The sequence below is a fragment of the Sinocyclocheilus grahami genome, unplaced genomic scaffold (genome assembly GCF_001515645.1).
Source record: "Sinocyclocheilus grahami isolate Dianchi unplaced genomic scaffold, SAMN03320097.WGS_v1.1 scaffold147.1, whole genome shotgun sequence".
Classification (NCBI taxonomy): domain Eukaryota; kingdom Metazoa; phylum Chordata; class Actinopteri; order Cypriniformes; family Cyprinidae; genus Sinocyclocheilus; species Sinocyclocheilus grahami.
In genome coordinates, this window is record NW_015505326.1 from 266,173 (window position 1) to 277,958 (window position 11,786).

General features: G+C 38.9%; 1 pseudogene; it reads left to right on the top strand.

Annotated features, from left to right (window-relative positions):
* Positions 1-5,809: 5,809 nt before the first annotated feature.
* LOC107591873 (zona pellucida sperm-binding protein 3-like) lies at positions 5,810-7,428 on the top strand (annotated as a pseudogene).
* Positions 7,429-11,786: the final 4,358 nt, after the last annotated feature.

Below are 11,786 nucleotides of genomic sequence, written 5' to 3' on the forward strand. Positions count from 1 at the left end.
GTTTGAGACAAAAGTTGCATATAATAGTTAGTTAAGAGTGATTGGCCCCTAAACTAAAGAGTGACCAAAACAGGTTTTGAATTTTAGTGTTTAGCTTGAATTTAATTCATTTTAAGGAAATCAAAGCACTTAGGGTGTTGTTGAAATGATGAAAACATTTCTTAGGTCTAAAAAGTTGTACAAAACAGATTTAAAAATCAACCAAAATTCCCAAGAGGACATGAAAGCAGTGTTATATACATATCAGCTTAAGGAGATCGCAGCTGCTGTATGTCATCATCTCCAGCTTCAGAAGTCAGAAGTGGTGTGAGATGTGTTTGAAATGTGGCAGCTGATGAGAGATATTGATTCTGTTAACTTTTAGATAACAGACCTCAAAATGGTCACTGGATGATGCAACAATCAAACTGAACCATCGTATTAGCTGATTAAAACGTTGCTGTGATGCTGTGTTAATTAGCCATCCTTCCACTGAAATGCTGAGTACATGTACTCTAGAGCTCAGGTTAACCATTGCCTCAGTTAACAGCTGTGGAGAAATACATTTATGACATGTTTACTGCCTCTAGTTGAGTCGTGGAAAACATATATTCACCAAAATGTTTATCCTTGTTTTTTTTTTTTGCTTTGTTTTTTACATGAATGTATGCTTTAAGTATGAAAATCACCTTGAATAAATATTATAGAAAAAACATTCTTTTTTTTTTAGTGTTCATTTTAATTAGTGTCACCGGAATTTTTAATTCCAGTGACAGTATCTAGCATGTCGGCTTGGATAAAGAAAACAAGAGTTTTGCAAATTGATCACTTGTGCTCAGATAGTCTTTCCATCTCCTTTTTTAATAAGAGGGGTTTCTTACAGTGATACCCAGAGGGAGCTACTGGAGGGATAAAAGTATGAGGTCAGTGGATCAGATGCTGTGTTAATTAGCCATCCTTCCACTGAAATGCTGAGTACATGTACTCTAGAGCTCAGGTTAACCATTGCCTCAGTTAACAGCTGTGGAGAAATACATTTATGACATGTTTACTGCCTCTAGTTGAGTCGTGGAAAACATATATTCACCAAAATGTTTATCCTTGTTTTTTTTTTTTGCTTTGTTTTTTACATGAATGTATGCTTTAAGTATGAAAATCACCTTGAATAAATATTATAGAAAAAACATTCTTTTTTTTTTAGTGTTCATTTTAATTAGTGTCACCGGAATTTTTAATTCCAGTGACATGAGTAACGGTGGAAATGCACTTTACAGACCTGTCAACAAAGAAAACTGTCCTTGCCCTATTAAAATGACATTGTATTTTATGGTAAATACATTGCATTTGTGATCATATTTTGAAAACTCGTGAGTATGAATTAAAAATGAAATTATGAAATTGTTGAATATAATCTTAAAAATAAAGAAACAGTAATTAAGGAGACACACCTACAATACTTGTTAAACGATTCTTTCGATTCTTTGGAATGAATGTTTTGTGATGTTTGGACTGTTTGGATCATTAAGATTTTTATTTTTATTTTATTTTTTCAAGTCTCGTATGCTATTCATTAATTAATTAATTCAATTCAATTCAATTCCTGCACTCATTCATTAATTCATAAATTACATTTTAAATTATATTCAAATACAAAATTGTTAATTTTAGTTGCAATAATACTTCACAATAATACTGTTTTTACTGAATTTGTCAGCATTTTAAATTATAATTCTTAAAAAAAAAAAGCATAATAATAATTATTGTTATTTAAAAACAAATTAGTAAACTAGGAGGCCAAAAAGTTGGAGAAGTGGAAATGTTTACTCATTTAATTCTCAGTACAATATATGTTTAAACTTTGTCTAATGTCCATATAATAATGGAACTTTTTAATTACATTTTTTCTTAACAATTAAAATGCTGATTGCACAGGCAGTTATGACCATCCCTGAGGCTCTTTAACAAAATTCATGCTCAATAAACTGACAAGCATCTTGAAACACTGTTGGTGAAAAAAAAAAGACAAAAGCTGCCAACTGCCAATTAGAACATTCAACCAGTGTGAATCCATTAACTGTCTGACTCTTCCTGACATAAAAATAAATAAATAATAATCCTTTGAGATGAAAGAGCCAAAATATTTCCCACAACTCACTCATAACAACAGCAGACACACACCAAGGTGACCTCAGGCTTCAATCTGCCTGTGGAATTATTGATAAACACTTCGTCATTCCACAAAAAGGAGTCAGAAAAGAGTGGGAGGGCCAAAAAAGCGTTGTTTAAATAATAGAGTGAGAGCCACAGTCTTGTCAGTTTACATTGTCATGCTGTCAAGCCAAAACTCACCTCTAACTGACAGCCCCTGACATTAGGCCAGCTGAGATCAATCGTCTGCTCTGAGGGACAAAAGAAGCGAAACCTTTGTAATTGCAGTAATTAGCCACATAGCTTCAGTGCTGAGATGGTTAGTTTTTTTTCTAACCCTGCTCCAACACACATACCATGTAGCTTTCAAATAAGCCTGAAGGACTTGATTAGTTGGATCAGGTGTATTTAATTAGGGTTGAATCTAAACTCTGCAGGGCTTCGGCCCTCCAGGAATTGAGTTTGACACCCCTGCTGTAGAGCATCACTTCGTCACTGTGATTCAGACACCTGAATCAAGTATTTAAACTGCTGAAATGTGATCAGTTGTATGCCAGCCTGTAATGCTCTTCTCCATTATTTCAGCATCATTAGATGAATAACTGCTGCCACTATCAATAAAAAATAACACTTTAAAGTTACACTTTACAATAAGTTTCCATTTCTTAACATTAGCTCATTTAATTCATTGGTTAATTAGTTAACGTGAATTAAAAGAATAAACTAATAAATAAATAAATAATCTTAATATCAATTTGAACATGTACTGTTGTTATTACAGTAAGTTATCTTTGAACCAATCTGTACTGCATGAAGCGCTATAGAGACAAAGGTGACGTCATTTGACTTCAGAAACGTGCTGCAGAGATTAAAGTACACTATGTCCTACTAACAATATTGTTTTTAGATAAACAGTGATAGTTTATAGTTTACATGTATATGTATAGAAGTAACTGACATATACAAGTCTTACATTTATAATTATTACTATTCCCTGCCTCCAGTTCACTCACTCAAGGTGAAACTTCACATGGAGCCAGTGTTGCCAGACGCACGATAATTATTGTATTTGTACCATAATTTTGACCTATGTACGATGTACGATCAATAATACCATAATGTACGATAATTTCAGAATTGTGTGGCACCAAATGATAGTCATGTAATCATAGGGCTTCTATACTCCTTGATCTAGCTGTGTGTACGTGCACGTTCATGATTGTGAGGAGACTTCAACATTGTAACGAATCAGCTCATGGGAAATATGAATAATTAATCATAACTAGTTATAATTAATTATGAATATTTTAGATCCGCTGTAGATATTTAGCTGACCTCCCAGGGTCAACTGTCTTGTCAATTCTAAGAACGTTAGTTTCCTGGTTAAAGGAAATAACTTTCTTACTGTACAATTCTACAAAAGCTTGTAGCATAAATCTGCATGATTAAGTGACTCCATTTATGAGCAAACAATGAACCACATCAAGTGTGATACAAGTAAGGTTTTATTAACTACATAAACACTTAAACTAGTCTAACATACGTGTTATGCATGTCTATCATCTCATCTCACGTCTCGACCAATCATCGTGGAGAATGACTTTCTCTCACGAGCACAAGTTAACATTCCTGCCGCACTTAGCTCAGTTTTTTTTTTCAAAGCTGAGGTCGATAGTTTAGCAATAAAGTATTGAAAATTAGTGCTGAAAAGTTGTAACATCTAGATAAATAGCTGTATTGTGAATGTTTGACTCGTGAACGATAATTTTCTTCCAAATACGATCATTTTGAACTTCTGGTATAATACTTGGACATTTCCAATCTGGCAACACTGCATGGAGCACGTTGCGTTCTGGTAAAAAGTACCCCATGCAGCGTCTTCATACTGCAGATATTTTGTATGCATCTTGTTGTGAACTTATTGCTTTCTATCTGTTGGTAACTTCAAATGAGTAGTTTTATTTCTCCTTGCATCACCAAATAGAATTTATAGGTTTTAAATGTGTTTGCCAATATGCCTTCTGAGAGTCTTCTGGACCAGGGTGGGGACCTGCTGGTAAATGTGTGATTTTAGATGGGTATGTTAGGAGTAGACTCTTTGTTTTCAGCTTGTATCAATTCCACAACATTTCCCACTTTTGGATTTTTCCACCTTCAATTGGGTTATTTGTAGGTTTTATGCATTTTAATTCAGGAAAGTGGCATGCATCGCATTTAAAGCTGCAGTCCGTAACTTTTTTGGTTAAAAATGATCCAAAATAATTTTTTGAGCAAGTACATAACCAGCCTGTCACGAATCCGGTGAACGAACTTTCCTATTCATTGACTCTCGCACTACACAAACTGTTGCATAGCACCCAAACTACATTTCCCATCATGCATTGCACTGATTGCACTCAGCACGAATTGCACACACCTGTTTACACTGATTGCACCCAGCTGTTTCATATCACTCCCTCACTATTTAACACTCACTCTGATCCCTTCCCTCTGCCGAGTATTGTTTCAGCATTTATCACTCTGTTTGCCCTCATCTGACCCATGCCTGCTGTATGACCACGTCTCTGTCTGTGTCTAATAAAGCTCTGCGAATGGATCCGCAAGTCTCACGTCTCGTCAGCCCCGTAACACAGCCAGTGTTAAAAACGATCGCCTTACTTTAGCTCGATTCACAACGGTAAGCTTGTAATAAAGTTTTCTAAGTTGAGTGGTACGGATAGGTTTTCGCGGGAAATTCAGGCATGGCACTGCGTCATTACATCACGTCTGTTGACATCCATTGAATTAAAAATACACAATGAAGAGTAAAAATGGGACAATAATGTCTAGGCCCACTTATTGTACCTGAACAATTACAGGTGACTTCCGGGCTGTTTAGTTCCTCCCATTTTGCCAGTTTACTAATATTTTCCTTTCTACTCATTAATATGAGTAAATCACTGTTGCATCAAATTGTATTTAGGTATGATGTTACCAATAAACCACAGTGACACACACTCACTCACTCACTCACTCACTCTCTTACACACACACACACACACACACACAGACACACACACACACACACACACACACTCACTCACTCACTCACACACACTCTCTCTTACACACATAAACACACACAAAGAGAATTAAAAATACACAATGACAAGTAAAAATGTGACAATAATGTCTAGGCCCACGTATTGTACCTGAACAATTACAGGTGACTTCCGGGCTGTTTAGTCCCTCCCATTTTGCCAGTTTACTAATATTTTCCTTTCTACACATTTATATGAGTAAATCACTGTTGCATCAAATTGTATTTATGTATGATGTTACCAATAAACCACAGTGACTACACTAAAAACGAAACTAAAAATGATTAATGAATAGTTATGATTATTAATGAATATTTTTTTATGAACTCTTTTACTTTTTAGATGCCATTAACTATCGATAATGGACAAACTGTCAGTGTTTCTTATAAAATAGTGAGCAAAAGAAGATTAAAATTTCAGATCCACATGAAGCTTTCTATTGGTTAATGATGTTCTTGACTGTTCTCAATTGGTGATGAATAAACTCTACGGGGCCTGAGGATAATCAAAGTTAATCAATTAAGCTGAAAGGGGAGGAGCCACCTTAATTCAAATCTGTACTAAATAGCAAAGCCAACGCTGATGTGCATTGGAGCATTGTGCCAAAATTTGTCAGGATGGGCTTCTTGCAAGGTGTGTTCGTGTTGGTTGTGATTGTGGTGTTTGACCTGACGCGTACATGGGGAAGTTTGAGACACAGTCAAAGTCCAAGCAGTATGAAGCCACAGTCAGATCAAGCTTTCAGAGGTTCTGCTCTTTCTTCTCAAGGGGTCTTGAATCCTTTGCAGAAGGCTTCTCCGTTTCAGAGTCAGGACTCCAGAGGATTTGTGCAAGAGCCTCTTGGTTTTCAGGAGAAGCAGCTGTTGCAGGGTCCAGTCAAGCCTTTGGACTGGAGGTTCCCCATCGTTCCAGAGGTGCAAAGCGAGTTGGCAGTGGACTTCCAGTTGAGGCAACCCGTGACTCCCAGTAGTGTGGCTGTTCAATGCGGTGAGAACCGGGTTCTTGTGGAGGTAAAGAAGGATTTGTTTAGCAATGGTCAACTGATCCAGCCATCTGGTTTGTCTATGGGAGGCTGTCCTGTTGTCGGTGAGGACTCTGCCTCTAGGGTGCTCATCTTTGAATATGAACTACAGGACTGCAATAGTGTGCTGATGGTAAGAACTGTTAAGTCTTACTGGATTTGTACACCCCATTTCTTACTTGACTGTTTAACATTTCACAGGACCTTTCCATTCTCTATAGTGGGAATGTAAAGAATTGCTCACTGAAAGCTGCTTTGGAGGACCAAAAGTAGTTATATGGCATGGCTGCTAAAACCTTTTGATCCTTTTAAGAGCATTGAGAATCCTCTTGGTAACGATTTCAATCTCTTACAGATGACTGAGGATGAGCTTGTCTACACCTTTGCTGTTACCTACACTCCTGAGGCACTTGCTGGCACTCCGATTACCCGTACCAATGGTGCAGTTCCGCTCTTCCGAGATATTCCTTCATTGAGAATCATGGGTAAAATCACTGTTCTCTAGAGTAGTTTGTTCTGTGACCACTTGGTCACTGAAAATAGGGTAAAGTCTAGTGACCCAATGCTATAGAGCTGACATTGCGTTTGTCGCTTATCAGGTGCCTTGTGGATGCCAAGGCTACAGCTTCCAGCTCCAGCTTCATGCCTCGAACCCAGGAAGACAAGATCCGGTTTCAGCTGGAGGCCTTCATGTTCCAGGGAGGATACAGTCCTTCTGTAGGTACTATGTTGAATGAATTTGACCTTCCCATCTGCTTTGGTTTTGTGACCTCCTACCTGTCTCTTGCAGATCTACATAACGTGTATTGTGAAGGCCACTCTTGCTTCTGCACCCAGTGATGCTCTCCGCAAATCATGTTCCTTTTCCAACAGGTATGTTCATGCTACTTAAGAACATGTTGATGGTGCAGTGTCTGATTTTTCTTGTTGCAGGTGGTTTGCTGCTGATGGGAACCACCAGGCTTGTGGTTGCTGTGACTCAACATGTGGTCCTGATGGAGGAAATGCTGCTCCTTTTGGGGGTAGGTAGCTGCTTGAAGATTGCTTTTGACCCTTCAAGTGCTCTACTTAACTTGGGTATTTGCTTTTTATTTTCTCTAGGCGTTCAGTGGGAAGGCAAGGCCTCACTCGGTCCTGTAATGGTTCAAGAGCGACAGAAGACTTTAGCTGGTTTTCAATAAATGGAGACGTTTAATCTGGTTTCTTGTCTAGTGTAACCCATTTGGTTGAGTGTGCTGTAAATGTGGGGAAACTGGTAGTCCTACTGCACCTAGTCTCCTTCAAGAAGGAAAAGCTCCCTGTTCTCAGTAGGGAAATATTAACTTTACTTTTAAAGACAGACCTGTGAACATTGGCTGTGTTCAAAATGGCTTTACTGCCCAGAACAGTGCTTTTTATTTAACTTTAAGACTGGTGTGTGTGTGAAACCATATACAATAAGCAACAAATGTTTTGGCGTAGTACGCTTAACTGTTATGCCAAACACTAAACATTAATTCAGCACAGCTGTCAAGGTGGTTAACTTGCAAACAATTGTGCTAATGGATCGTTTTACTAAGGCTTCATAGTAGTAAACGTTGCTATAATGCACAATTCAACATTTCATAACTGGACAGACCTGAATCTACACTGAGCTGTCTTTTAATTGAACTATTTTTGGCGGTTACATTTTTAAAGGCACGTTTTTTTTATTTTTATTAATGTACAAAAACCAGAACGGTGTTATATTTATATTGCTGACTTGTGTACTTTATCCTGAATGTTTAAATCCAGAGAGATGCAATTTTAGCTAATGACACGGAACATGTCACTAGGTGCGTTTCCATTACCTTTCAAATTGCGTGAATTGAAAATACGCTTAATGGAAATGCGTCAATTTCGCAAAAATGGCCATATATCGCAAAAGTTTTTACGCTCGCATGAGGTGGTTTTTCAGGCAATGCGCAAAAGGATTAATTCGCAAAACTGCAATGGAAATGGCTTTTTCACATTTACAGGTCACATGGCGTCTGTAAAAAGTAATATGATCATTCGTCAATGTACTATAACCTCCAAGAAACACTTCATAAGTGGCTGTGCTGGAGTATAAGGGGCTTTCCCTACTATTAATACTTGCACTTGCACTAATACTTGCATTGCACAACATCAGAAAGATCAGGCCCTTTCTAACGGAGCATGCTGCACAACTTCTTGTCCAGGCCCTTGTCATCTCTAGGCTGGACTACTGCAATGCTCTTCTGGCTGGACTTCCATCAAGCACAATCAAACCTCTACAAATGATTCAGAATGCAGTGGTACGACTGGTCTTCAACGAGCCCTTTATCTCATTGCACTGGCTACCGGTTGCGGCTCGAATCAATTTCAAGACATTGATGCTTGCATATAGAACAGCCACAGACTCCGCACCCGCCTACTTCCACTCACTACTATGAATCTACATCCCCTTCAGAAGTCTGAGATCCGCTAGTGAGCGACGCCTCATGGTACCATCACAGAGAGGCTCAAAATCACTTCCCAGAACCTTCTCGTTCACCACTCCTGGCTGGTGGAAGGATCTTCCCACCCCTATCTGGAATGCTGAATCCCTGACCATTTTCAAGCGACAGCTGAAAACTCATCTCTTTCGAAGCTGCTTGACCATCATAAAAAAATAAATAAAATTATCTCTCTTTATTTATTCCTTCTCTTTCTAGCTTGTACTTATTTGCACAATGTTTAAGAACTTGGTATTACAACCACTTCATGTGTCTGTTTGCCTCTTTAAGAAGAATTGCTTTATGTATCCCCCAATTGTAAGTCGCTTTGGATAAAAGCGTCTGCTGAATGACTAAATGTAAATGTACTTAGACAATTTACATTGCACACGTCTGTGGTGCAGTGTGGCTCTGATATGGTCACTGAAGCTGATTGCGGCCACTCAATGCTTGTGTTAATGTTTTTATACAGTCTATGGTTTATTCCAGCCGCGCCACGCACGTTTCTGAAGCGGCTCTCTTTGCTGCTTCTGTAAAGATACATGCATAAGCCTCCTTTGAATAAATATAGCCAAAATCCGTCGCCATGACATCGCGAGAGGCAAAAGGTTACGTTTTAGTCGCATAACATTGGTTAATGGAAACGCCGTCATTTCGCAATACTTTTTTATTGACATTAAAAAAATATCGCCAAAGTTTTGTGCAAATCTGTAATGGAAACGTGCCTACTGTGTAGCCTGCCAATGATGTCATAACTCCTCGATTTCCGGTTTTGTAGAAAACCATGGAAACACCAAACATGTGTGTTTTAATAGACTGGAGATGACTGCACAATAGCATTGTAACAACTTTATTTTATTTTTTTCCCCCCACATACGCATGACTGGAAGAAGTGGTCGACTGTGGCATAAAAGCTCTGCTGCTTTCGTGCTGTGTCACACTCGTTCAGTGCCTTGTTTCGCTTCGACAGCTTTCAGCCTCACCCTGCTTCATTCTACTACGTTAATAAATCATCAGCTCATCCATGAACATGATTTCTGCCCGAGTCCCGTCGGACTGCATCGGCTGTGGGGACGAAGACCACAGCTCCCATGATTCCACACTCAGTCACGCTGTCATCAAATTATGCCTTTGTCTCTGTTTATTTTGAATACGCACCCTCTAGCGGCGAAAATTACATATTGTGCCTTTTAAGTGGAAAAAGTGTGTAATTATTAATGCTAAGTGCAAATAATGAAATTCTGTTTAAACTAAAATAGCAGCATTTTCTTTTGCAACAGGCATGTAAATAGTAGTTAGGTGGCAGATATTTATACTGCAGTTCTGTAGTACATTATAAAACAGTATGCAATAACATTGAGTGTAACTTATACATTTTCTTAGATTAATGCCACTTTATTGGGACAAAAACCTACCTACAGCTAAGCTTACACAGCGTTTTATTTCCACTTTTCAAATGTTTACTTAAATTTTTTTTTAAAATAAATGCATTTCTGATCTGGCATGTAATGGGAAAAGGAGAAGCATGAGTTTGACAAAAGCTAGAATCGAACGTGGGTCAATCGCGTAAAAAGCAAACTGCTCATGTTTATTTAATAACAAAAGTTAAGGTTAATGTACTATTCATGTTATTTAATGGACCTGAGCTAACATGAAATAACAAACAACTGCATTTTTATTGACTAACCTTAACTATCGGGACCCTATTGTCACTAGGTTAAATGTTACCCACTTATAAGATATCATTTGTTAACATTGGTTAATGCATTAGCTAAGTTGAACTAATGGTTACACTCTGTTTCGATAGTCCGATTTAGACATTCTACTAACTGGAATGCAACTACATGACATCTAACTCTTATTAATTTGCAACTACTTACCAGCTAACTCTGAGGTTAGGTAAGGTAAGTTAAAGTTAGTGGAATAAGTTGACAGATACACTTGCAAAGTTACTTATGGTCAGTAAAATGTTGGGAGAGCATCACAATAAAGTGTTAGCAGATATTTAGCAGACAGTCGGCTAATACTCGAATGACTGCTAGCTGATGTGTAGTTACAAAGTTACTTATAGTTAGCAGAATGTCTTTAAAATGAACTGTCTAAAATCAAAACAGTGTTACTGAACTTACTAACAATGAGCAATATATATTTTATGTAACAGAGACGCTGGAGTTTGGTTAGAATCCATGAGCAGAAGTTTATTAAAGGTCAAGGCTTTAAACAGATGTTGATAATCAGGCAGAGGGTCAAAGTCAGAGAAGCAAGCAGATCGTTCGTCATACACAAGGGCAGAAGCAGAGACAATAGTGGAGAGGCAGTCCAAACACAAACATCAGTCCTATCAGGCGTCAGACCAAAAGGGGCAAAGTACAAATAACGTGAGTCAAGAAGTCAGGCAGAATCATACACAGGAAACCGATCAGGGACAGAGGAAGAATAACGCTTGGTAAGGCAGATAAACTGGCAATACTTCGCGATCAGCACATGGACTGGTCTCAGTTTATATGAGAGTCAAACAGGAAGTGAAAGCAGAGGAAGTGGAGCACGGTCAGTACTCGGGCGAGGGCTCCCTCTGCTGTCTTGGCATTACAGAACCTCCCCCCCTAGGAGCGACTCCTGGAGCTCGACGTGGATGTCCCCGTGGTCTCGGTGCTGGGCGGTCGGGTCTGGCCTGATGAAACTCCTCGATGAGTGATGGATCCAGAATGTCCCGGGCGGCTACCCATGACCTCTCCTCAGGTCCATAGCCTTCCCAGTCCACCAGATACTGGAGCTGACCCCCTCTTCATCTCGAGTCCAGTAACACATTCACCCTATATGCTGGAGTTACATCAAAGTCCAGTGGTGGTGGTGGTTCTGGGGCTTCATGGCCAGGGTCAGTGGGTGGGTTTGAGGAGGGACACATGGAAAGAGGGAGAGATATGATAGTCAGCAGGAAGCTCCAATTGGTATGATACATCATTGATCTGTCTTAGTATCTTGAAAGGGCCAACATACCTGGGACTGAGCTTCCTGCTTGGTAGCAACTTGATGTTCTTCGTGGAGAGCCAGACCCGTTGTCCTGGTTGGTAGGGAGGGTGTGGG